We start from the raw sequence: 24,846 nt of genomic DNA, 5'->3' as shown, positions 1-24,846 counted from the left end.
AACCCCCGAATTTACCATGCATAGGGCTTTAAAAATTTGCGCTTAAATGAATTGTTTGCCTCTGTCTTTACCGAAGAGGATGTTAGAGTCACACCCATACCAGAAACTTTTTGATGGTGATGAAATCACTATGAAACTGGCAGACAAAATATCTCAGATTGACAGACTAAAAAATAACAAATCACACCGACCAAACCATGTTCACCCCAGAGTTCCTAAAGAACTCAATCATGAAATTGCAGACATGTTTCTAGGAATTTGCAACCTATCATTTAAAATTGCCAAATTGCCAGAAGGATAGAGTGGCCAATGTGACACCAATTTTTAAAAAGGGCTCCAGATGTGATCTGGGAAATTATAGAAAAGTGAACCTGATGTCAGTGCCTGGTAAACTGATTTAATGAGCGATAGTCAACATGGGTTTTGCAAAGGAAAGTTTTGTCTTGCCAGTTTTTTTGAGAGTGTAAATATGAATGCAGACAAAGGTGAGCCAACATCTTGACAAAGGTGAATGTATTTGGATTTTCAGTAAGCATTCAACAAAGTCCCTCATGAGAAGCCTCGCAGAAAATTGGGAGGTCATGGGATCTGTGTCCTATTGTGGATTGGTAACTGGATAAAAGCCAGGAAATAGAGGGTAGGACTAAATGTTCAGTTTTCCAAATGGAGAAAAATGGTTAATGGACTGCCACAGGGTCTGTATTTGAACCTGTGCTATTTAGCATATTCGTAAATGGAGAAAGGAACAACATGTAAGATGACCAAATTTGCAGATGACATAAAATTGTTTTGAGTTCTTAAAACAGCAGTGGATTGTGAAAACTGCAGAAGGATCTTTCTTGGACCTCACTAAGTCTTGCTGTTTTAATCATAGGAATTGAAAGGAGAACCTTATTACTAGATCGTAGGTCCCTTTGTGGTATATGTAATCGTATGGAATAGTTTAGCCATTCTGTTTTGTTTCTGTGTATTATCTTGTGGAGGATGCCAGCTACTTTATATTAGGGATGTGAATCGTGTCCTCGATCGTCTTAACGATCGATTTCGGCTGGGAGGGGGAGGGAATCGTATTGTTGCCGTTTGGGGGGGTAAAATATCGTGAAAAATCGTGAAAAATCGTGAAAAAATCTAAAAATCAAAAAAATCGCAAAACCGGCACATTAAAACCCCCTAAAACCCACCCCCGACCCTTTAAATTAAATCCCCCACCCTCCCGAACCCCCCCCAAATGAGTTAAATAACCTGCGGGTCCAGCGGCGGTCCGGAACGGCAGCAGTCCGGAACGGGCTCCTGCTCCTGAATCTTGTTGTCTTCAGCCGGCGCCATTTTCCAAAATGGCGCCGAAAAATGGCGGCGGCCATAGACGAACACGATTGGACGGCAGGAGGTCCTTCCGGACCGCCGCTGGACTTTTGGCAAGTCTCGTGGGGGTCAGGAGGCCCCCCACAAGCTGGCCAAAAGTTCCTGGAGGTCCAGCAGGGGTCAGGGAGCGATTTCCCGCCGCGAATCGTTTTCGTACGGAAAATGGCGCCGGCAGGAGATCGACTGCAGGAGGTCGTTCAGCGAGGGTTCCGGCGCCTCGCTGAACAACCTCCTGCAGTCGATCTCCTGCCGGCGCCATTTTCCGTACGAAAACGATTCGCGGCGGGAAATCGCTCCCTGACCCCCGCTGGACCTCCAGGAACTTTTGGCCAGCTTGTGGGGGGCCTCCTGACCCCCACGAGACTTGCCAAAAGTCCAGCGGGGGTCCGGAAGGACCTCCTGCCGTCCAATCGTGTTCGTCTATGGCCGCCGCCATTTTTCGGCGCCATTTTGGAAAATGGCCACGACTCGCCACGACTCGCCACGACTCGCCCCCGACAAGCCCCCGACAAGCCCCCCAGGAAATCCCCGGGACTTATGCACGTCCCGGGGCTTGCGCGCGCCACTGAGTCTATTCAACATTGGCTCAGCACACGCAGGGGGAACTTGGGGCAGGTTTTCGGGGGTACGTGCGTACCCCTTTGAAAATCTACCCCTTAGTGACTGGAAGGGGACCAATAAATACATGTACAGCTCTAAAACTAAACTTTCAAAAGGGAGACTGAAAAAATGAGGGAAAAAAAAAACCTGAAAGGAATAACTGCAAAAGTGTATAACAGGCATGAACACTGTTTAAGAATACTATTTTAGAAGTGTAGTTCAGATGCATTCCTCACATTAAAAAAGATGGAAGGAAGGCCAAACGACTAATGGCATCGTTAAAATGAGAGATGAAAAAGGTTATTTTAGCCAAAAGAACTTCCTTCAAAAATTGGAAAAGTATCCATCTGAAGAAAATAGGAAAAGCATTAGCATTGGCAAGTTAAATGTAAAAAACATTGATAAGACAGAGTAAGAAATAATTTAAAAAGAAGTTGGCCATAAAGGCAAAAATTTATAATAAAAACTTTTTAAAATATATTTGAAGTACAAAGCCTGTGAGGGAGTCAGTTGGACCCTTAGATGCTCGAGAGGTTAAATGGGCACTTAGGGAAATAAGGTCATTGCGAAAAGACTAAAACAGTTTTAGACATTTTCCTGGAGAAGATGTCCATAAATTGCTTTTAATTAAATTGACTTAGGGAATAGCACTGCTTATTACTGGCATTAGTAACAAGGGATTTATTTACTGTTTGGATACTTGCCAGATACTTGTATCATGGATAGGCCACTGTTGAAAACAGGATGCTGGGCTTTATGGACCCTTGGTTTGACCCAGTGAGTCAGTTTCTTATGTTCGTACTAGGAGCAAACTGCCCAAACCCCTCTAGACAGTTTAGTCCTTATAGGACTTCTGGAGAGATCTAGGTCAGACCAAAAGTTATTTTCTACTAATGTTATTACGTGTGCCTTAAATCCCAAAAGAGATTGGCTAATGAAAATGTAGTTCAAGGCAAAATATGCTTTGTTTATGAATTCTTTCATGCAAATTTTTCCTGATGTTTCTAAGGGCACCCAGAAGAGGAGTAGGAATTCCTCTTGTTGAATTTGAGAATTTTTCAACTGGGCAAGCTTTTATTTTTATTTATTTATTTATTTATTTATTTGAAACGGATATTCTGTGGCTTTCAAATTATATAGGCATTCAGCATGGATTACGTACTGCATATATAAAATAAATTAATTAAAACAAAACTTAAAACATACATTAAAAACATTTTCACAATCATTCAAACATTTGCAGCTATTATCCTCAGGCTTCTCTGAAACATAAGGGGTAGATATTGAAAGCGGTTAGAACATAGCTGGCTCAGGGCTAGATTTTCCTATGTCACAGGGCTCCCTGAATCGCGCGCTAATGGGGGGTGGGGGTGGGGCCGAAGCGGGGGGCGGGCCTGCGAAAGCCAGCAGCGATCGCACCTCTGTGGTGCGATCACTGCCGGCTTTCGCTCCCAATAGCGCCATCATAAAAGGTGGTGCTCTTGGGCACGAAATAGGCAGCGAAAAGGGTTCTTACCTTTTCGCTGTCTGCAATGTCCTCGCAACATCTGCCCCGGTGTCGCCCCGACTCCACCTGTTCCAGTCTTGACGCCGCCCCAATTTAGTGATCACACGCGAAAAGGGACTTTTCGCATGCGATCGCTTTGGAAAATAACCCCCTAAGTTATGATGTATGTTCAGTGGCACAGTGAATCTGCTGAATATACCCGTAAATATACGCACTTATGAGGTGTCTAAACTCATGTATCTACTTATGCGGCTAACTCCAAATATAAGTTATACAGCTAAATCGTCCACCACCCGATCTGCCCAGTACACGCCTACTTTTTGCGTGTGTAACTTTTAGCCATATAAGGGACTTAGGCCTGGATTTTCTATATTTCTATATTTCTATATTATATTTTTTATATACCAACATTAGTTGGTATATAAAAAAACTTAATAAAATAAATAAATAAATAAAATCACAGGCTTTAGTGAATTGCATGGTTCCAGAGGGCAGGGGGGCGAAGCGGGGGGTGGGCCTGCAAAAGCCGGCAGTGATTGCACCACCGCAGTGCCATCGCTGTTGACTTTTACAAACCAATAGCGCCACGGTGAAAGGTGGTGCTATTGGGCGCGTTACTGGTGGCGATAAAGGGCCTTACCTTTTCGCCATCAGTGAAGTCTTCGCCGTGTCCGCCCCGCTGCTGCCCCGACTCCTCCCCTTCCGGTGCTGACATCGTCCCAACTCTGCCCCGATCTAGGTATCGCACGAAAAAGGGACTTTTCGCATGTGATCCCTTTAGAAAATGACCCCCTTATATAGCTAAGTGGAAGCTTCTGAATGTAGGTGCATATATTCAGCACCTAGCTTGATGGACACTCTACCTGGGCAACAACAAGCTAGGTGGAGAGAATGTTGCCCAAATCTCTTCTTGGAGTGAGTTCCTCACTCCGACGGCCAGCAAATCTGCACTAGAGACCACTGTTCTGTCCGTACGTCTCATGTGGAATGCGAAAGTGGCCCCCAACCCCCGACACTCATGCCTAATCCCCACCCCGAGTTAGTAGGTGGCCCTCCCATAGGGATTCAAATACCTGTCTAGGGCATAGGCATTATAGTAAGTCTCTCTCTCTCTCTCTCTCTCTCTCTCTCTCTCTCTCTCTCTCTCTCTCTCTCTCTCTCTCTCTCTCTGTCAAACAGGCTGTCCGGGACTATCGTGGACCGCAATAACCCTTTAGCGGCCCCGTAACGCAAATCTCAGGGTTGTAGCTAATAGCCGCCACGCTAACACTGCGGCTGTTTTGCCGCACACAATAGCTTTGCATATGCTCCGCCCCTGACAAATTTGCATTCGCAAATCGCGATAACAGCCGTTATCGCAATTTGCGAATTTATCGCGCGCAGTAAACTCCTTTGAAAATGAGGCCCATTATGTATTATAATCCACATTCTAAATGTTATTCTTCATTTTATCAGGAGCCAGTGTAATTGTTGGAGAAAAGGACTTATGTATTCATACCAGCTTACTCCACGCAATGTGTGGGCAGCCGCTTTTTAAACAATTAGAGTACTCTTATCAGCTTATCGGGTAAACCTAACAATAAAACTGCACAATAATCAATGTGCTCTAGGGCAAGAGATTGTAATACAGCAATGAACAACGAAGCTGGCAACAATGGATGAAGGGGGCTTCAGCATCTTTAATTTATAAAAAGTATATTTTATTTATTTATTTATTTATTTATTTGAGGTTTTTATATACCGACATTCGAAGAACATCACATCGGTTTACATGTAAAAGGAGGAAAAAATACATTTTTAAAAATATTTAACATTTTTAACATGTTGAACAAATAAAAGTGGACAGGGAGATAAAGTAAATTAAACATAATGAACATTTTTAACATATTGAAAATATAAGGAGGAAAGGAAGATAAAATAAATAATTCTGAAAGAGGAAAGGATTGTTTCAGGGGAATAGGGAGGACTAAAAGAACTGACAGGATGACGGGGGGGGGGAGGGAGAGGGGGGTATTGATTAGGAGGAGGGGGAGGGGAGGAGTGGGAAAAATGAAGAGGGTAAAGGGGGTAGAATTATGCAATGGCCTGTTTGAAGAGCCAGACAGGCTCTTATTTTAGACAGATGACAGATGTGAGAAATCATAGTGCAGAGTCCATCGTAAATCCAAGGGTGTGAACCTCAGAAAGCAAAGGCAAACCTTTACTTTCACAAAAAATAGAGGTAGTGTCCCCAGAAATACCAGCTGGACTAACCCATAAAATTTTTGTTTTATGGACATTAAGGACTAAGTCATTATTTCTTAACCAAGCCTTAACTTGGGCTAAACAGTCTTGAAATCGAATCACTGGTAGAATTCCGGGCTTAAAGTTGGGAATGTATATCTGGATATCATCTGTACATATTACATAACACACTCTAAGAGTTTGCAAAAGAAGTCCTAATGGTGCCAGATATAAGTTAAATAAAAATGAGGAAAGGCCAGAGCCCTGAGGGACCCCACAATATAGGGTTTGCCAGGATGAAAAGTCTCTAGCTGGACCCATTGTTCTCTGCCCAGTAAAAAAAGATTTAAACCAAATAAGAACCAGGAACCCTTAGGCCCACAGCCTGAAATCTAGGCACAAGGATAGTATGTCAGAAACTGTCAAATGCTGCTGATATATAAAATTGGGCATTTTCCCCATTATCTAAGCTTCACAGCAGGACCTCAATAAATGTAAATGTTTAGTCAAGACCCAAGGAAATAAATGTATATTTTTTGTTCCTTCTTAATTACCTGCCTTCCATATTTTTTCTTTCTTGTATTTGTATTTACCCTGTGGCTTCTTTTTTTTATAACAAGTATGCTATTTGTAATTAATATAAGTAATTGAATAAAGAGAAAATAAATAAGAAAATAATAGGGAACTACATGGGAAAAAAGGAATGTCGCCTATATTTGGGATAATATTTCAAGGAGACAAATAAAAATCTGTATATCTAGAAGAGTGAATAACCCTTTTTTAAGCAGGGTTGAAGGAGGGATTGAAGTTGATAATGGAGAGTATAATCTCCATTATTCGATCTCCTGCTGGCTATGAATTTTTTTTCAGGCCCTTCCAAATACATTTTTGAGTGTTTCGAAATAGCATGAATAGTGGCCAGATGTGCCCTTTTATGACATTAAACATTTTGGAAAAGTAAATATTCTGCCGCTGTTCATCTAGTGGAGGCTCAAATTTCCAAGGGTTAACGAGTCCTATATTTGAACTGATCCAGTTTCTGAGGATATAACCTCTGATTTCAACCTAGATCTTGCATAAGTTAGAAATCATTATATGTATAAATAGCCTGAGTGTTTTTTGGGGCCATAGATTGTGGAAGGTAAATCCATTCTTTGCTAAATGATAAGACCAAAGATAAAATGTTTCGCTTAATACAGTAAATACTGTTCTCTGTGATATTGGGGGATTGTTCAATTTTGTAATGGTGCAGGTAGGGGTAACCTCTATTCGCAGACCTTTCTCTGAATTTTCAAAATTCACTTACATGCATAAGTTTGCTTTAAATATTCTTGCATTAAACCCACCCACGCAGTGTCAAGAATGTAATTTGTGTGGGTGAACTTGTGCACTTACTTTGTAAAATCTCTATCCCAATTCTGCTCCCTCCAGAACACCTCTCCCCAGTGTATGTAAAATTATGCATGACTTTGTGTTACACATGCACTTTTACACATACAGGGCCATATTTTCGTACCTACACACGGGCATAGATTTGTGCGCGCAACCTGGCGCACACAAATCTATGCCCGATTTTATAACAATCTGGGGTCGGCGCACGCAAGGGGGTACACACTTGTGTACCTTGCACGTGCCGAGCCCTAGGGGAGCCCCGATGGCTTTCCCCATTCCCTCCGAGGCCACTGCAAAATCGTAAAAAAAACCTTCCACCCCCCCAGCCCTACCTAAATCCCCCCCACCTTTATTTTTTTATTTATGCCTGCCTCTGGGCAGGCGCAGGTTGCACACGCCGGCTGAGTGCTGGCACGCGATCCCCTGGCACAGCCGCAGTGCCAGAGGCCTCAGTCCCGCCCCGCCCCCGCCCCGCCCCCGGACTTCCCCACCCACTCCCCTCCCCTTTTGTCAAGCCCCAGGACATACGTGCATCCCGGGGCTTGCACGATTCGCCGGGCCTATGCAAAATAGGCTTGGCACGTGTAACCCTTTTGAAATCCGCCCCATTGTGCCTTGGACAATTCTATACAGCTGTTTGATAATCCATCTCTAAGAATAAAAAAGGATAGGAATAAAATCTGAAAATCTGCCATAAATTGCACTTGAGGAAAACATTTTAATGACTTTCTCTTACCTCATTCTTCTCCAAAGCATTTAAAATGTATTTATTAATTGGTGCTGAATTCCAGTGTTCAGGGATCCTCGGATATCCTGGGTAGGCTCATTCTGCCCCCTAAACATCTTGGGACTGCTGTAAATTATATCTGCTTTTGAAAGCTACTGCGGCATTAAAGATTCAAGAATAGCCAAGACACTTGGATAAATGCAATTGCACAATGACTAGTAAATACCTTAGAATATTATAGTCATTAAATGAATGCTATGTATCTTCCAAAAGGAGGATTACCTTCATCAAAAACAGATGAAGAAGGAAGACAGCTACTGTATTAAATAGTCTACTTGTATTTTGTTCCAGACATGAGACAAATTAGCTGTAAATCACAGCTGGTTGATTCAACGTGGCTTTCTTAGTCCCCATCTGTATAAAATTAAGCTCAGGAATTTTCAGAACACAGGATTTTCTATGGCCTTTGGTACCAAAGACTCGATTTTTACCCCCAATCTTTTTGACCTCTGAAAGTCTAATAGCAGGAAATACTTGGGTTTTCCCTAAAAGCAACAGTTTGAAAACTAGGTATTCATTGGTTAATCATCACAGTGTGAAAATTCATTTGAGCTTGCAGGAGGAGCAGTCACCAAAGATGCTCCATATACATCTTTCTCTTCATCGATGGTGATGCCTACTAACAACACCTATTCACTCTATTTGAATACCCACACTAGTAATTTGCCTCAGACAAATATATTTATTCAGATCAAAGGCTGGTATTAATCTAGGTCAGAGCACAGCTACAGCCCTGCATTTCCTAATACTTCCAATGTGAACATTAGCAAGCCTGACACAAATTTATTTTAAGCTTGGGAAAAAAATATATGAAAGTCAGCTGCAGCTAGCTGTTTTTTTTTTATTCACTTCACACCTCAATAACAATTCAAGCAATCTTTTCCTGCTTTTAAAGTCTGGCTTAAGCTTCCCATTAAAAAAAAAATGTTTTAAAGGACCAGTTGTCACTTTTCCTGCTGGGCCTTACAGTACTCATCTTTTAAAAATCTCTCGGCATACCCTAGTGACTGGAATCTCATCTACAACATGCACACCATCTTGCTTATCCTAATCTAAACCAACTTGCCCATATGTAACCTCTGTTTGGTGAAGGATTTCCAGTCCCTCGGTTACTGAATCATTTAACAAATGTGGTCTTGCAGTTCTTCTGTTGGACCAAGCTCAAGGGAAATCCCTCACTGGCCATGGAAATTTTCTCCTTTGAGGCTGAAAAGATGCCCCCCATATGTGACTAACTTTTTCAGACAAGGATACAGCTGCAGACAACCTTCAACTCACTCAAATCCAAATCCTAGAAATGAGTTCCGTCCAAGTACTGGACGGAACTCCAAGCAGTTCCAGTTTGCTGATTTATTTGAATACAAAACTTAGAATACTTAACCAAAGTCCAGGCTATATGTTAAGGATTGGTAGAGATTAACCTATATTATCAAAATCTCACATACTGTATCTAAGGAATTTATACAATTTCAATACTTAATTAATACAAACATAATTGTTGTGTGCTCCGGCCGCATTGGCACTGCGGCTGGACCTACTCCACGAGCGCTGGCCTTGCCACTAGCTCCCAGCTTCCGTGGCATTTGCGGCTTCTCCCGGGCTTTCAAGGCCCTCTACCTCTCCCGGCTATTCACGCCGAGGCTCGGCGTCCACACTGGTGTTGGGTCCGCTACTAAACGTGTGTGTGCGCGCGCGTGGAACTCAAAGCCATTTAAAGGGCCAAGCACGGGAAACTCCTCCATGGCGTGCCATGATGGCATCAACTGAACCCTGTATAAAAGACAGGGCTCAGTCCCCTGATCCCTGCCTTAGCAATCAGGTCAACACCGTTGGTGTGCTAGTTTGCCTCATTGTGTTCCAGTGTTCTGTTCCAGCATCTCCTTGTTCCAGCGTATCCTTGTTCCAGTGTCTCTGTGTTCCAGTGTCTCTCCTTCCCTGTGAATCTGTGTGTTCCTGTATCCTTCTCAGGTAGTACCTCTTCGGACTGACTTCTGGTACTGACCTCTGCCTGCCTGACCATTCTCTTGCCTGCCGCCTGGGATTGACCACTGCCTGCCTGACCATTCTCTTGTCTGCCACCTGGAACCGACCCTCGCTTGCCTTGATTATGCTCGGACTGACTCTGGTATTGACCCCTGCTTTGGCTGACTACTCTGGACTGATACTCTGGCTCTGACCCTTGCACTTCACTCGGACATTCTCTTCTGGCCTTCTGTGACTACCAGACCAACCTGCTTGGAAACCAACCGTGGCCTCCACTTGACTAGACCCGCAGGTGCTGCCTGTGTCACCTGGAGAACCTTCCTGAACTGTTACTTCCCTGAGGTCTCCGGAGCTTCCAGTTTGGGTCTAGTCCATCCACTCTGCATCAGCCACATACCCTTGCTCATGGTGGGCACTACCACTACCTCTCTGGGAGACCACCAGAGGCCCACCTAAGTCTAGGCAGTCTGGGTACCCAAGGGCTCAACCTGTTGAAACCTCGTACTGTTATTGATGAAGCTCCAGTTAACCTCTGTCTCCTTGTGTGCTCTGGCTCCTGGTGGCAGGCGCTTTCTGGGTGTTGTGACCGACGTCTCCACTATGCCTACCTTACCTCTTTGACGACTCCCTCTTTGCTTGATGGAAGTTTGGCCACCGTGGCGTCATCCTGCTGACCTCCTCCGACATCCCTGGACCGGCTAGATGCTGTTATCCACCATGTTTCCAAGAAGCCTAAGGGCGCACGCGCGGCGCGGCCCGACTTAAGTATCAGCAGTGGCGCGAACCTCAGGGGTGTCCCCCTGAGATGACGTCATCCTCACTGGATACTTAAGGTTTCTGAATTCGCTAACTAATCGAGTTAGCAACAGAAAGGAATGGTTTACTTAGCTTCCTCCAGGTATCGCTGCGGATGGGATTTGCTCTCCGCATACCTTGCTACTCTGCCTCCTCGGATTTTACCAGAGGTACCCGCTCCTCGGGGGCCTCGCTCTCTCTCTTGTTTTTCAGGTTGCACTCTGGAACCGGTACTCGCTCCTTGAGGGCCCACGTTCCCGGACTTGCTACTGAATGCCACTTCTGCCAGGAAGTCTTCGCTGCCTACACCAGTGAGTTACCATTTCTCTCAGAGCGTTCTCCTCGAGGACCTAATTCATTTCCAGCTCCTGGGCTGCTTCTAAGAGACTATTGTGTGAGTGTTAGCATCAAGGTTCTGTTCCTGAACTCTGCATACCCTGCCTACTCACTATATTCAGTTTCTCTCCAGCTCAGTTATCCAGGATCGCTGTTCCAGTATCTGAGGGACTACAGCCCAGTCGGGTGCTTTCAGCTCACTACTGCCACCTCTGGTGGATCAATATACTGTTTAATAAAAGAACTAGTGTGTGTCTCCATACTCTGAGCCTGACCGGTGGTCCCTCTCAGGATCTTCCCCCGGGGGCGTGGTCATCTGCTACCAGCCTAAGAATCTACCCACAACTATCTCAAACACTAACACTGGGTCCGACCAAAGGGCCATACCAATCCTGCACCAGGCCAAGGGTCCACCTCCAGCGCAACAGGTTGCCAAGGCCATGAACTTGGCGGAATCTCCTGCCTTCCAGGCCATCCCTGGTCTGGCTAATTGTCATACTATTGAATATAGCCAGCTAACTTTAAAAAAGCTGTTTGTCTCCACCAGACTTGGCCAGCTATTTTATCTGACTATGAATATTTGAGTTAGCCAGTTAACTTAACTCTTTCTAGTTATTCCTCTGAAATGCCCCTAACTTATCAGGATAGAGAAGCCCTTCTTATAGAGCTGAAAGGAACACCCACAATGACGTCATCAGGAGGGGCTGCTGGACTACTCCCACCGCGGGCCCTTTAAGAATTGAAGAGAGGCGTGGCCTCGCATCCTGGAGAGCGACCCCCGTCAAAACACAGAGCAGGAGTGGGACCAGGCCGCTGAACAGGCCCGATGCCGTCGGGGCCTCCTGGCCATAAGGACTGCACCAGGGCGGCTCCCTGCCACCGGACAGCAGCAGGAATGTCGGTGGCCTCCTGGCCTCAAGGGCAGCACCGGAGCAGCTCCAGCCATGCAGAGAGAGCATTGGCGGCCTCCGGGTTGCGGAGGAAGGGAGAAAAGAGGTGAGAAGCTGCCTGTGGTCCAACCACGGGCAGAATCATAACAGCCAGCTAGAATTTAACCAGATAAGTGCCCAAATCTTCATTTAGCTGAATAATTTCTGAAGTATGCAGCTAAATGATTTTGAATATGGACTTAATCACTTGATTGGTACTTTAAGATCATCAGATTTGATCACCTCCAGATCCGGCTCTTATTTTGTGCTTAGAAGAATTTTACCCTTATACTATACCACTCCCTTGATTTTTTTCAGCCCAAATGTATGACTCTGCATTTTTAGCATTAAACCTTAGCTACCAGAGTAGAACATTCCTCAAGCTTTGCTAGATCCCTCCTCATCATTTCCACAGCTTCCTGGCTGTATACTAGAGATGTGAATCGTGTGTCAGATCGTCTTAACGATCAGATTCGGCTGGGGGGGTGGGGGGTGGAAATATATTATAGTATAATAGGGGCTGATGAGTAAAGATGGCGCCGGCCATCCAGTGCTCCTGCCATGTGACAGGGGCCGGCCAATGGCACGGATACCCTGTCACATGGTAAGGGCAAAGGGGCATCGGCGCCATTTTTTTTTTTAGAACAGCTGATGCCTGGGAATGGGAAATCTCTCCCCGAAGCCCCCTGGATCTCTCCTCTCCCCGAGGCCCCCCTGGATCTCTCCCCGAGGCCCCCCGAGGCCCCCCTGGACCACTAGGTAATTTTAAAAGGTTTTGGGGGGGTGGGGAGGGTGGGGTCGATTTAAAGGTTCGGGTGGGTTGTTTTTTTTTTAGCGGCACGGGCCTCCCTAAAAAAAAAGGGTCGGGAGGGTGGGGGAGGCTAAGGGGGATCGATTTAAAGGGTTGGGTGGGGGTTTTTTTTTATCGGGCCATCGGCGCCATTTTAATTAGTGGCAGCCAAAATGGTGCCGATGGCCCGAGAGCGGGAGATCGCGCCGGGACCCCCCCCCACTGGACCACCAGGTAATTTAACATTTTGGGGGGGTTCGGGAGGGTGGGGGAGGGTAAGGAATTGGTTTTAAAGGGTCAGGGTGGGTTTAGGGGTTGTTTTGGTGTGCCGGTTTTCCCGCCCTCCCCCAAATAATTCCCGTGCCCTATTTAACGATACAATACAAATGCCCCTGACGATAAATCGGAGGCATTTGTATTGTATCGTGCACTCTAAAGATTTAGGACGATTTTAAAATTATCTGATGATAATTTTAATCGTTCAAAAACGATTCACATCCCTACTGTGTACCCTGTTGCAGTTTTTGGTGTCATTCCCAAAAAGCAAACCTTTCCTGATAGTCCTTCCACAATATCATTTATGAAAATCTTGAAAAGAACTAGCCCAAGAGCTTATCCTTGTAGCACAACACTAGTAATGCTCCTTTCCTCAGTGTGAACTCTATTTAATACTACATTTTGTACCTCAATGTCTAAGTCAGTCACTTTAGATTCCATACCAAGGATGCTCGGTATATTTATAAGTTGCTTGTACAGAAGTGTGCAAAAGGCCTTACTGAAATCCATCTAGTGTTCTACTCAGATCCAACTATCTGCTCATCCAATCAAAAAAATTGATCAGATTCATCCAACAAGATTTTCCTCTGGTAAAATCATACTGCCTTGGGTTGGATCTTACAATCCCACTGGATTCTAGAAATTCCACTATTCTCTTTTTTTAGCAGTGATTTCCATCAATTTACTTACCACTGAGATCAGACTAACCAGCTAACCAGCTTAAGATCCCAGCCTCCTCCTTGCTTCCACTTTTGCAAAGAAGAACTACATTTGTCTGTCTCCAGTCCTCTAGAACTATTCTTGACTCTAAAGAAGCATTGAAAAGGTCAGCCAGTAGAGCTCCCAGAACTTCTCTAAATTCCCTTAATACTCTTGGATGTATCCCATCTGGCACCATCACCTTATCTTCTTTTATTTTAGCTAGCTCCTCACAAACACAATCTTCTAAAAATTGAGGTTTACAACACTTCAGATTCTATTTGGGTCTATTTTCTGTGGTCTTATTCCTGGCCTTTCCTCAGTGATCACAGAAACAGAAAGATTTTAAGCAATTCTGCTTTTTCCATGTCAGAATCTACATATTCTTCCTCTTCACCTCTAAATCTTACAATGCTACTTTTGAACCTCCTTGTATCACTAACATACCTAAAAAGCCTTATCCCCAATTTTATCATATTTGCTATTTTTACTTCCATTTACATCTTTTCTGTCCTGACTACTATCCCAGCTTCTCTTAGCTTTTCCATACATTGTCACCTGTCTTCCTTTATCTTCAGTCCTGTAGTTTATTGATGATAACCCTTTTTCCTTTCCTTTTCAGCTATTTCTTTAGAGAACCATAGCAGCCTCTTTTACCTCTTATCTTTATTTACTTTCCTAATAAAAAGGATAGTTGTCCTTACAATATATTCTTTTAGTTTTGCTCAGGGCATTTTTTTCTGCTGGTACTTAGTGCTGGCACCTTTCTTCCCTCTCTGGAATCTCCCTAATGCAGCCCTTGGGAAATTACATGAGGGGAGACGTGTATTAAGGAGCAGAATAGCTCTTCACTGCTCTTTTCTATTTATTCCTGTCACATCCCTGATCTCTGCAGGCTGTTGCTTGGGTGGAAAGGGACTGAACAGAGCAGGATGCTAAGGGCTGTCCTCTGCAGAGCATTGGCCAATAGAGTTGGAGCTCCAGCCCTGTAGACACTGACTAGGACAATGCAGAACAGCAAAAGAACCTGGTACTTGTCTATAATATTAACCATTCCCTATCTTGTAATTGTCATAACAATAAAGTTTCCAGAATTTAAATCTGAACAAAGCACTAGTAGGGGAAGGAAAGGAGAATGAGCAAAGAAAGGCCCAGTAGTGCCTCCTTCTTTTAACCTCCTTCCTCCACTAATGCTTCTCCCATGCTGTGAAAGTGGCAGAGGAGGCACCTGCAGGTAAAAGTGCCGCTCTCGTATGCCTCCTGCCAGCAAGAGGGAGAATGGGAAGGGGAAAGGATCTTAATGTGACCAAAACCCTGCAGACAGTTAGATAGTGTGAGGCAGTTGCTCCAATTTCTCCTGACCCTAAGGAAGGTCCTGCATCTGAGTACTAGCTCTTTTCATTTTTTTTCTATTGTTGATATTTTATGACAATTTGTTTTAACTGATCTGTAATTCACCTAGATGTTCTTATATAGGGGGATGAAAAGTATTTAAAATAAATAAGAAAAACACTGTTCATGACAAATTAGACATTCTAAAGGCAGCCTAATAAAAATGTTCAACTTGATAGAGTCAGAAGTTAAATTGAACACTTATAGCATTGGTATTGTTCAGAAGGAAGCTGGTTCTCTAAACCAAGGTAAAAGAAGCAGGTGAGAATACAGATCTGGTGATTAGCCTGGCAGCCTTAGAAGGACCAAAGTGCTGCAATTTCTCCTTCAGATTCCTTTCTCCATGCCACACGCTTCACAGCATTATTTAGGGTTTTTCTTTCCTCCCACTGGTGCAAAAACATCACAGCCAGCTGAAAGGGGGAAGAGATCCCTGTTGGGCCATCCAGAGAATAACAATCAGTGGGAGGCAGGTCCAGATCATCAGCACAGCCTCCTTTTAAAGCTGTACATAAGGGGAGAAGGGTTCTCTTGAGCTGCCATCTTTCTCACCCACCATTATTTCAAGGAGCGTGGGAGGTGGAATGTAGGTGTAATGATGTTGGTAATGAGGGAAGGAGGAAGCATGTCACAGGCATTACAGAGAACTACAGGATGTCCCCTCTCTCCTTCCTTGTGTTCAGCAGAGAAGCAAGTTATCCAGGGATGAAGCTCATGGCCCAGCCAGTCTGTCCAGTGTTGCTACCATAGGAAGGAACTTGGACAGGAGGAGGTGTGGCTACTGGACTATAAACGGCATTGGTTCTGCATTGTGCAGGCTAAGGAAAAATGTTGGCTAAGACAGACTTAGGTCTTGCATTGTCATAAGATGGGGCAATTCAGCTGTGAACCTTAGGGAGTACAACATCCCTCCCTGGGTGGATCTTTGCTGACCATCCAGGAGCATCTCTTACAGAATGGATGGCAATGAAGAAGGACTTGTAACTCCAATGACATATTCAAAATCATTTTGGTCAAATAATGAAAAGGATATAATGAGCCAGATCCAAGGAAGCATAGAAATGGGGGGGGGGGGGGGGGGGACACGACACCCGTTGTGACTTCAACTTTATCTTGAATTGTTTTATTACGGGGTAAATATTAGTGCATACTTTCACTTTAGATATTACCATGGGAAAACTACTCACTGAATTTTCAAAGGAGTAAAAGCATATATTGTATCAATTTTCGAAAGTCCATTTACCCGCTCAAAATGTTTTGAAAGCTCAGCCCTAGGTAGTCAATTTTCAAAGACTTATGCAATAAAAATAGCAATTTTCAAAACATGTATGCACACAAAGTCCATTTACACTCATAAAACCTTTTCAAAATTACCTCCAGTGAAGTGAATTTTCAAAACATTATGGGGTAATTTTCAAAGAAGTTAAGCATGTAGATGTAACTACTATTGTGTCAATTTCCAAAAGCCATTTACTCAAGAAAAGTGCACTTACTTGAGTAAATCCTATGGACAATTCAATGGCATATATTGTAACAATTTATAAAAGCCCACTTACGCGAGTAAAATGTATTTATTGAAGTAAAACCCAGTTTTACTCAAGTAAATGCTTTTGAAAATCAGGCCCATAGTGCGTAAAAATTAGCATATATGGGGGTCATTTTCAAAGGAGTTACGCATGTAAATGTGACATACTATCGTAGCTATTTTCAAAAGCTATTTACTCGAGTAAAGTGCACTTACTTGAGTAAATCCTATGGACAATTCAATGGCATATATTGTAGCAATTTTGAAAAGCCCACTTACTTGAGTAAAGTGTATTTACTCGAGCAAAAACCAGTTTTGCTCGAGTAAATGCTTTTGAAAATCTGGCCCTTAAAGTATGAAATTGTGCAAATCTACATAAGTATCAAATAAAAATACAATTCTGTAAATATCCACATACAAAGCAGTTCATAATGATCTAACCTGAACCAAATTTGAAACAAGTTACAAATGGTTGGATTTGTCTGAGTCAGGGGTGATTTTTTTCTGGGTCAGGCAGAATCGCAAATCTGGAAGCTTTTTAAAATGCAGCAAATTCATTTTTCATTAATTTGCCATAGTTCAAGGCACCAGAGATCAGGGAAAGTTACCATAGACAAAGTTAAGGCTACACAAACATTTTCAGGCTCTCAGGCTGATTGACAGTAATTCCCGGCTGCTGATCCCACAGGCCCATGAATTTCAAAAATGATTTGTGGTGCTGGAATGGGGCAGCTGGTTGAGTTCATCCCACCAGCCATGGGACACGTGAGAACATTGCCTGCCCACCCGTCCCCCTGATGTAGCAGCTGGTGGTGTAAGCAATATAAGGGGTTTATGTAATTTTTCTGATACTGCACACTTAGATCCCCCTCCCCCACACCTATCGGGACCGGTGTGCTACAGACAATTACCTCTATCTCCTCCTATACTCATACAATCTAAATAGCTCAGAAAAGACCACAGGGTTTTCCCACAGAATCAGACTTTTCAGGTTTAGCAGTTAGAATAAAATAGACAATACATATCTCTACAGTCTTTGCTGGTGTGCATAGGTTTACACTTAGTAAAGCTGTGCATCATTAGAAAACTTAACTTATCAGAGACCTCAACTTGCTTTGGGTATATTAATAAACATAATTAGTTAACCACCCCCATGCCTTGATAGATGTTAAGGTCTGTTTATGAATACTTCCTATGTAATACATCGTTCCCTGCTGATTTATACCTATGAATGTTATTATTGTAACAAAACAAAACAAAGAGCAATTCTTGCGAACCTATCCAAAAACTGTTCGTTAATACAAAAGGTATCGCCAATTAATTTATATCTTGTCATCTACCATTTGCCAAAATGACTGGGTTTCTTCTGCTGTATAATAAATTATTGTAAACCATTGTGATCTTTACATGGAATGACGGCATATAAAATGTCAAAATAAATAAATAGATCGATTACTTTATCTATTTATTAACTAATTAATCAGCTTCCGTTCCGCCCTGGAGCAGTCTCTGGCTGGAGGTCTCAGAGGCAGCCTTTGCTGAAGAGAGCTTGCATTCTTGGTCCCTGTCACTCGCTGGGCTAACGAGGCTTGCCTGAGCCCTGGAGAAGATCATCCAACTAACAGGCAGGTCTCTCTTATTTGCAGACTTCTAGGACAAACACAGGAGCTCTTTTGCTTCGCTGCAGGGAGGGGCAGGGGGGTGATGCCTCGGGCGTAGCCTTTGCCCCGTGTGTATGGAATTCCTCTGCCGGTACAATGCCCCCCCCCCCCCCCCCATCCCCTGAGCCCTCTTTCCCTTGCTGCTTTTAACAGTGCAGACATACATACGTAAACAGCTCATGAATAGTCAAGCAGCGGGACGGATGGGGGTCATTTCTTCATTTCATAGTCCTGGTCCCCCTTTACCATCAGGGAGGAGGTTACTGCTCCTGCCATGTGGTAGCCCAGCCCACGTGGCAGGAGTCGGTCCGGTTATCTATTTACCAACCTGCTGTGTCAGCACTTTTCTGTGAGCTGACCTGTCTGCTGAACTGTTCTTTGGATAGGCAGCTTTTTTGGGTCTCCGACTAGACTTGGGTTATCTATTTACCTGCCCTGCTGTGTCAGCACTTTTCTGTGAGCTGACCTGTCTGCTGAACTGTTCTTTGGATAGGCAGCTTTTTTGGGTCTCCGACTAGACTTGGGTTATTTTTTCCTATCTGTCCCTGGGCAGGTCTTAGTTCATTATTTATGGAAAAGTTCCTTTGCTAGAATACCAGCCAGTATCCATGGAAGTTAGAATTTATTTATTTTTTTGTTGCATACCATAGTGAAAATGTCTGGTATCTCCTACAGTGGAGCTCATCCCGTATCAGGTTCCCATCCTTTAGGTACTTACAGGGTTTAGGCAGGGCTAAACCCCAGGCATTGGTGTGCAGGTACTCGAGTGTAGGAAACATCCAGGAGTCTATAATTTCACTCAGGTAGATGCAGGCCTGGAACTTGAAGTCAGCAGGTAACAAGATCTGGAGTTGTATTGGATTAGGATCTTCTCTGGAAGCCAGGAACTGGAACCAACAGGCAGGTTACAAGGCTGGAACTTGTACTAGAAGCAGCCTGGAATTGCAGATCAGGAAACAGATCACAAACTGAAACAGAAGGAACTAGTAAACACTGGAACTGGTAGAACTGCAGGAAGGAGTTGAAGACTTGTATGAGCCAAGGGTATGTAAGGCAGAGGCTTAGGATGGAGCTGGCAGGGGACACTCTCAGAAGCACTATCTCTGATTGGGTGCTGCAAATGAGAGGACTGGACCCACCCAATATTGTGTCTGGCAGGAAGGGAGGGAGATTGGGGGTAAAAAGATGAAAAGGGAAAAGACCTGTACTGAATGACTGGGTTTCTTCTGCTGTATAATAAATGAAATTTATTAACAAGAACAGTAACAAAATGCAACTAACCATAAACAAGACTGAAAACAATAATGAATTTTCTTTATGTTCATTGCAGATGTAACTACTACTGAGATGTCAAGATTATACTCTCCTTCAATCAAAAATGACCAAGAATAATTGTCAGGTAAGTATTCTGAAGATACTAGTTGCACTTGGCAATACCCTTAATTATTTAAAGAGGTATAAGTTTCAACCAAAATATGAACAATAGGTTCAAGAATTTGAAGCTTTATATTCAACATCCCTTTTGTAGGTGTTCCTGTTACTGTTTCTAGGAAGAGACAATAAGGTAGGTATCTTTACTTAAGGCTGTAGTTGTGTCTTGTTACATAAGAACATAAGAAATTGCCATGCTGGGTCAGACCAAGTGTCCATCAAGCCCAGCATCCTGTTTCCAACAGAGGCCAAGCCAGGCCACAAGAACCTGGCAGGTACCCAAACACTGAGAAGATTCCATGCTACTGATGCAATTAATAGCAGTTGCTAAATAAACTTGATTAATAGCTGTTAATGGACTTCTCCTTCAAGAACTTATCCAAACCTTTTTTGAACCCAGCTACACTAACTTCTCTAACCACATCCTCTGGCAACAAATTCCAGAGCTTAATTGTGCGTTGAGTGAAAAAGAATTTTCTCCGATTAGTCTCCGATTGGCCTCTGTTGGAAACAGGATGCTGGGCTTGATGGATCCTTGGTCTGACCCAGCATGGCAATTTCTTATGTTCTTATGTTCTTAAATGTACTATTTGCTAACTTCATGGAATGCTCCCTAGTCCTTCTATTATCTGAAAGCGTAAATAACCGCCTCACATATACTTGTTCAAGAACTCTCATGATCTTAAAGACCTCTATCATATTCCACCTCAGCCATCTCTTCTCCAAACTGAACAGCCCTAACCTCTTCAGCCTTTCCTCATAGGGGAGCTGTTCCATCCCCTTTATCATTTTGGTTGCCCTTCTCTGTACCTTCTCCATCGCAATTATATCTTTTTTGAGATGCAGCGACCAGAATTGTACACAGTATTCAAGGTGCAGTCTCACCATGAGGCGATACAGAGGCATTATGACATTTTCTGTTTTATTAACCATTCCCTTCCTAATAATTCTTAACATTCTGTTTGCTTTTTTGACTACTGCAGCACACTGAGCTGACGATTTCAAAGTATTATCCACTATGACGCCTAGATCTTTTTCCTGGGTGGTAGCTCCTAATATGGAACCTAACATCATGTAACTACAGCAAGGGTTATCTTTCCCTATATGCAACACCTTCCATTTGTCCACATTAAATCTCATCTGCCATTTGGATGCCCAATCTTCCAGTCTTGCAAGGTCCTACTGCAATGTATTACAATCCGCTTGTGATTTAACTACTCTGAATAATTTTGTATCATCCACAAATTTGATAACCTCAGTTGTAGTATTTTTTTCCAGATCATTTATAAATATATTGAAAAGCACAGGTCCAAGTACAGATCCCTGAGGCACTCCACAGTTAACCCTTTTCCACTGAGAAAATTGACCATTTAATCCTACTCTCTGTTTCCTGTTTTTTAACCAGTTTGTAATACACGAAAGGACATCGCCTCCTATCCCATGACTTTTTAGTTTTCTTAGAAGCCTCTCATAAGGGACTTTGTTAAATGCCTTCTGAAAATCCAAATACATTATATCTACCGGTTCACCTTTATTCACCTTTATTTGTATTTTCCTTATTTATGTTTATATTTGTTTAATATTTATTAAACTTAATAAGCATATTTTACTAATTTAAATAGGGATGTGCAATCATTTAGGACGAATTAGGCAATTTCAACAAAATTGCCTAATTCGTCCTGGTTTGGAGAACCCAAAAACCGAACCAAATTTTCCCAAAATTTCGGGAAAATTTGGTTTTTGGGTTAGTGCGCGCTAACCCGAAATTCAGGTCCCCCGAATTTCAAAGGCCTGAACCCCGGGAAATACGAAATTTCCTGCGGCGGACCGAAAACGAAACCCAAACGGTTCGGGTTTTGCACATCTCTAAATTTAAACAACCTTGTTTTTTTCTAGCTCAGTTCTGATTGTTGTTTCTTTCTTTGTCTCAGTGTACATTTTATTGTTGTTTGAACCTTTGTCTTTCCTGTGACTTGGTCTAGCTAGACTGTAGGCTGTGGGACAAGGATTCTTAGCTCAAGTTTTGTAGCTTGTTTCCTGTATCTTGCTCCTTTCCAGGGCCTGCAGTCAGTGCTTATGCTGGATCTGTGGTCTATACATCTTCTTTTCTTTTTTTTTTCTTCAGTGTGTTACCTATGTTTTAAGTAAATAAAATGGGAAGGGATTAACTACACTCTTCATGACAGTCTAATGAAGGTGTATTTAAAGGCAGTGAAGACTTGTTGGCACTGTATCTCTAGCTAAAGGGAAAAGTAAAAGGATAAGCAAAGTTTCCCTATTTTCAGTGTGCAGAAAGAATAAGAAGATGGTTAGTGTCTTTTGTAGCAATTGCACTGATGGTAGCATTCACACTGTTGCGCTTTCCCACTCTCTATATCTTCAGGAGCTTCCTTCCCTGGCACAATAATTGCGAGTAAGGTATAGTTTTTCTGATTCTCCTGTGAACTTTCTTTACTAGGGTTTACCAGTTTACCAGTTTCCTGAGGTAGCAGGTAACCGCAGCATTTTCAGTACACTGTCTGTGGTAAAGCTCAACCAATAGTGTAGTGTTTACGAGGTCTCAGCGGTAAACTCTTAGATTACTCTTAGATAGCAACAATAGTAGGTTCTTTCTTTTGAGGGACTCCCACAGGTAGACTTTGGATCATTCAACAGAACAAGGGTATCAAATGAAATATTCACTTTAAAATTCCTTTAGAAATAAAGATTATACAGTCCTCTTCTCAATAAGCTGAATTAAAGAAACGTGCATCTTCATCGGTTCCTTTACTCTTGGTTTGCTTTGCACACACGTTATAGTGAACGAATCAAATAAACTTATTCTTTCTTGGTCTCTTCTTAAGGCACCAAAGCTGACCTGTGGAATGACAGGAGCAATGTTATACTCTGTTCTGCACCAGCTTTTTCTCTCTCTCTGCTTTCTTTCTCTCTGGATGCTCTTCTTCAGCTTGCCTTCTGTTTCCTTCAGCTGCTGCTCTTCTTCTCCCCAAAACACGTATAGCCAGACCCTTTCTTCTGAACTGGGCTACTCATTCTCTGCTAGTTATGTCACAGAAAATACTGTTCAGGGGTCCTTGGGAATAGCATTTATAGTTACATAACCCTTTCCTTTTCCACCTGCTTGCATTGACAGCGGAAATAATAATATTTGACATTGTCTAAACCAGTGGTTCTCAACCGGTGTATCGCGACACACCAGTGTGTCGCCAAGCACCAGCAGGTGAGTCGCGGCTCCTGGTGTCCCACTGCCCCGCTTGTGCTTCCCTTCTCCTCAGGGGTGGGGCTGGAGTGGAGAGATGCTGCGCCACCGCCGGAGCCAAGGCTGACGGGGCCGAAGAATGAAGAGATGCTGCGCCACCGCCAGAGCCGAGGCCAAAGAATGGAGAGTTGCTGAGCCACCACTGGAACCAAGGCCGGCAGGGCCAAAGAATGGAGAGATGCTGCGACACCGCCGGAGCCAAAGCCGGCGTGGCTGAAGAATGGAGAGATGCTGCGCCACCGCTGGTGCCAAGGCTGAAGAATGGAGGGACGCTGCGCCACCGCCGAAGCCAAGGCCAAAGAATGGAGAGATGCTGCACCACCGCCGGAGCCAAGGCTGGCATGGCCGAAGAATGGAGAGATGCTGCGCCACCGCCGGAGCCAAGGCTGGTGTGGCCGAAGAATGGAGAGATGCTGTACCACCGCCGGAGCCAAGGCTGGCGTGGCTGGAGAGACACTGCGCCACCACCATAGCAAGGCTGGTGGGGCCAAAGAATGGAGAGATGCTGCGCCACTGCCGGAACCAAGGCCGTCAGGGCCAAAGAATGACGAGAGGCTGTGTGCCACTGCCGGAGGGCAGGCCGCCAGCGGCTGAAGAGCAGAGAGACCCTACGCACCACCAGAGGCCAGGCTGGAAAGCCGTTGCACGCTGCCAGAGCTCACGCCATCGGCGGCTGATAAGTGGAGGCCAGGCTTATTGGGCCAAACAATGAGAAGAGGCTCCATGTGAGCTTGTGTGTGAGTGTGGTAGAATGGGTGCCTGGGTGCGTGAGTGGCAGCTTTGTGTGTATGAGGTAGAATGGGTACCTGGATGTGTGAGTGGCAGCTTTGTGGTTGTGGTAGAATGGGAGCAAGAGAATTTGTATGTGATTGAGAGCTTGTATGTAAGTGACAGAGCATGTGTGTGATTGAGAGAGAGACTGGTCAGAAGTGATGCGTTTCTGTGAGAGAGAGACAGACTGGTCAGGAAGATGACTGGTGTTTGTGTGTGACAGAGACTGGTCAGGGAGGTGAATTTGTGTGAGAGAGAGACAGAGACTGGTCAGTGAGGTGACTGGTGTGTGTGTATGTGTGAGAGAGAGAGAGACAGAGACTGGTCAGGGAGGTGAATGGTGTGGTTTATGTGGGAGAGACAGAGACTGGTCAGGGAGGTGACTGGCGTGTGTGAGGAAGAGACTGGTTGTGGGCCCTAAGGAAGAGGACTGTGAGGACAGAGCTTCAGCAGCCACTGCTGCTTCTAGTGAGTGCTATTGGCCTGCAAGGGAAAGGAGTAGGAGAGTTGCTGGAGAGGATAAGTAAAGGTGGCTTTTTAAGTTTATTTTTCTTGATTGACTGTCATTTTAATTATTGGGTATTATGTGATGTGTCTGCTGTTTTGAAATATTTTATTGATATTTGGACAATTTTTAATAATTTTTATGAGTTTTTAATTGTTGGATGTTATTCTGTTTATCAGCTGTTTTGTAACATGTATTAGAAAAGTTTTACAATTATTTCTGAGTGGGGATCTATCTATCTATAGCAGCTTGGCTTGCTCTGTTTCCTATTAGGAGGTGTATTAGTGTTTAGGGCCTGGTTAAATAGTTGTAGTGGTAAATTACTGTCTTTTCATAAGGAGGGGTATTGTGCCTGCCAGTAAAGAGAGTTTGTTTTGCTTTTACTGAGATGTCATCAGAACCAGAATATCTTTTTTTTGTATGGTGAGTTGTACGGGTAATGCCCTAGTTCTGCTCTGTACCAATTTTGGGGGGTCAAAGGGGTTCCTGAGGATGCAGAATGTATATTTAATTTTGCCCCATGAAGGTCACATGTTCAGTGTGTCACGCACGTGAGAACCATCTGTCAGGTGTGTCCCGGCCGAAAAAAGGTTGAGAACCTCTGGTCTAAACCACTGAAGTAA

The sequence above is a fragment of the Rhinatrema bivittatum genome, chromosome 3 (genome assembly GCF_901001135.1).
Source record: "Rhinatrema bivittatum chromosome 3, aRhiBiv1.1, whole genome shotgun sequence".
NCBI classification, from domain to species: Eukaryota; Metazoa; Chordata; class Amphibia; order Gymnophiona; family Rhinatrematidae; genus Rhinatrema; species Rhinatrema bivittatum.
The sequence above is the reverse complement of the archived record's forward strand: the minus strand, read 5'-3'. Positions refer to the sequence as shown.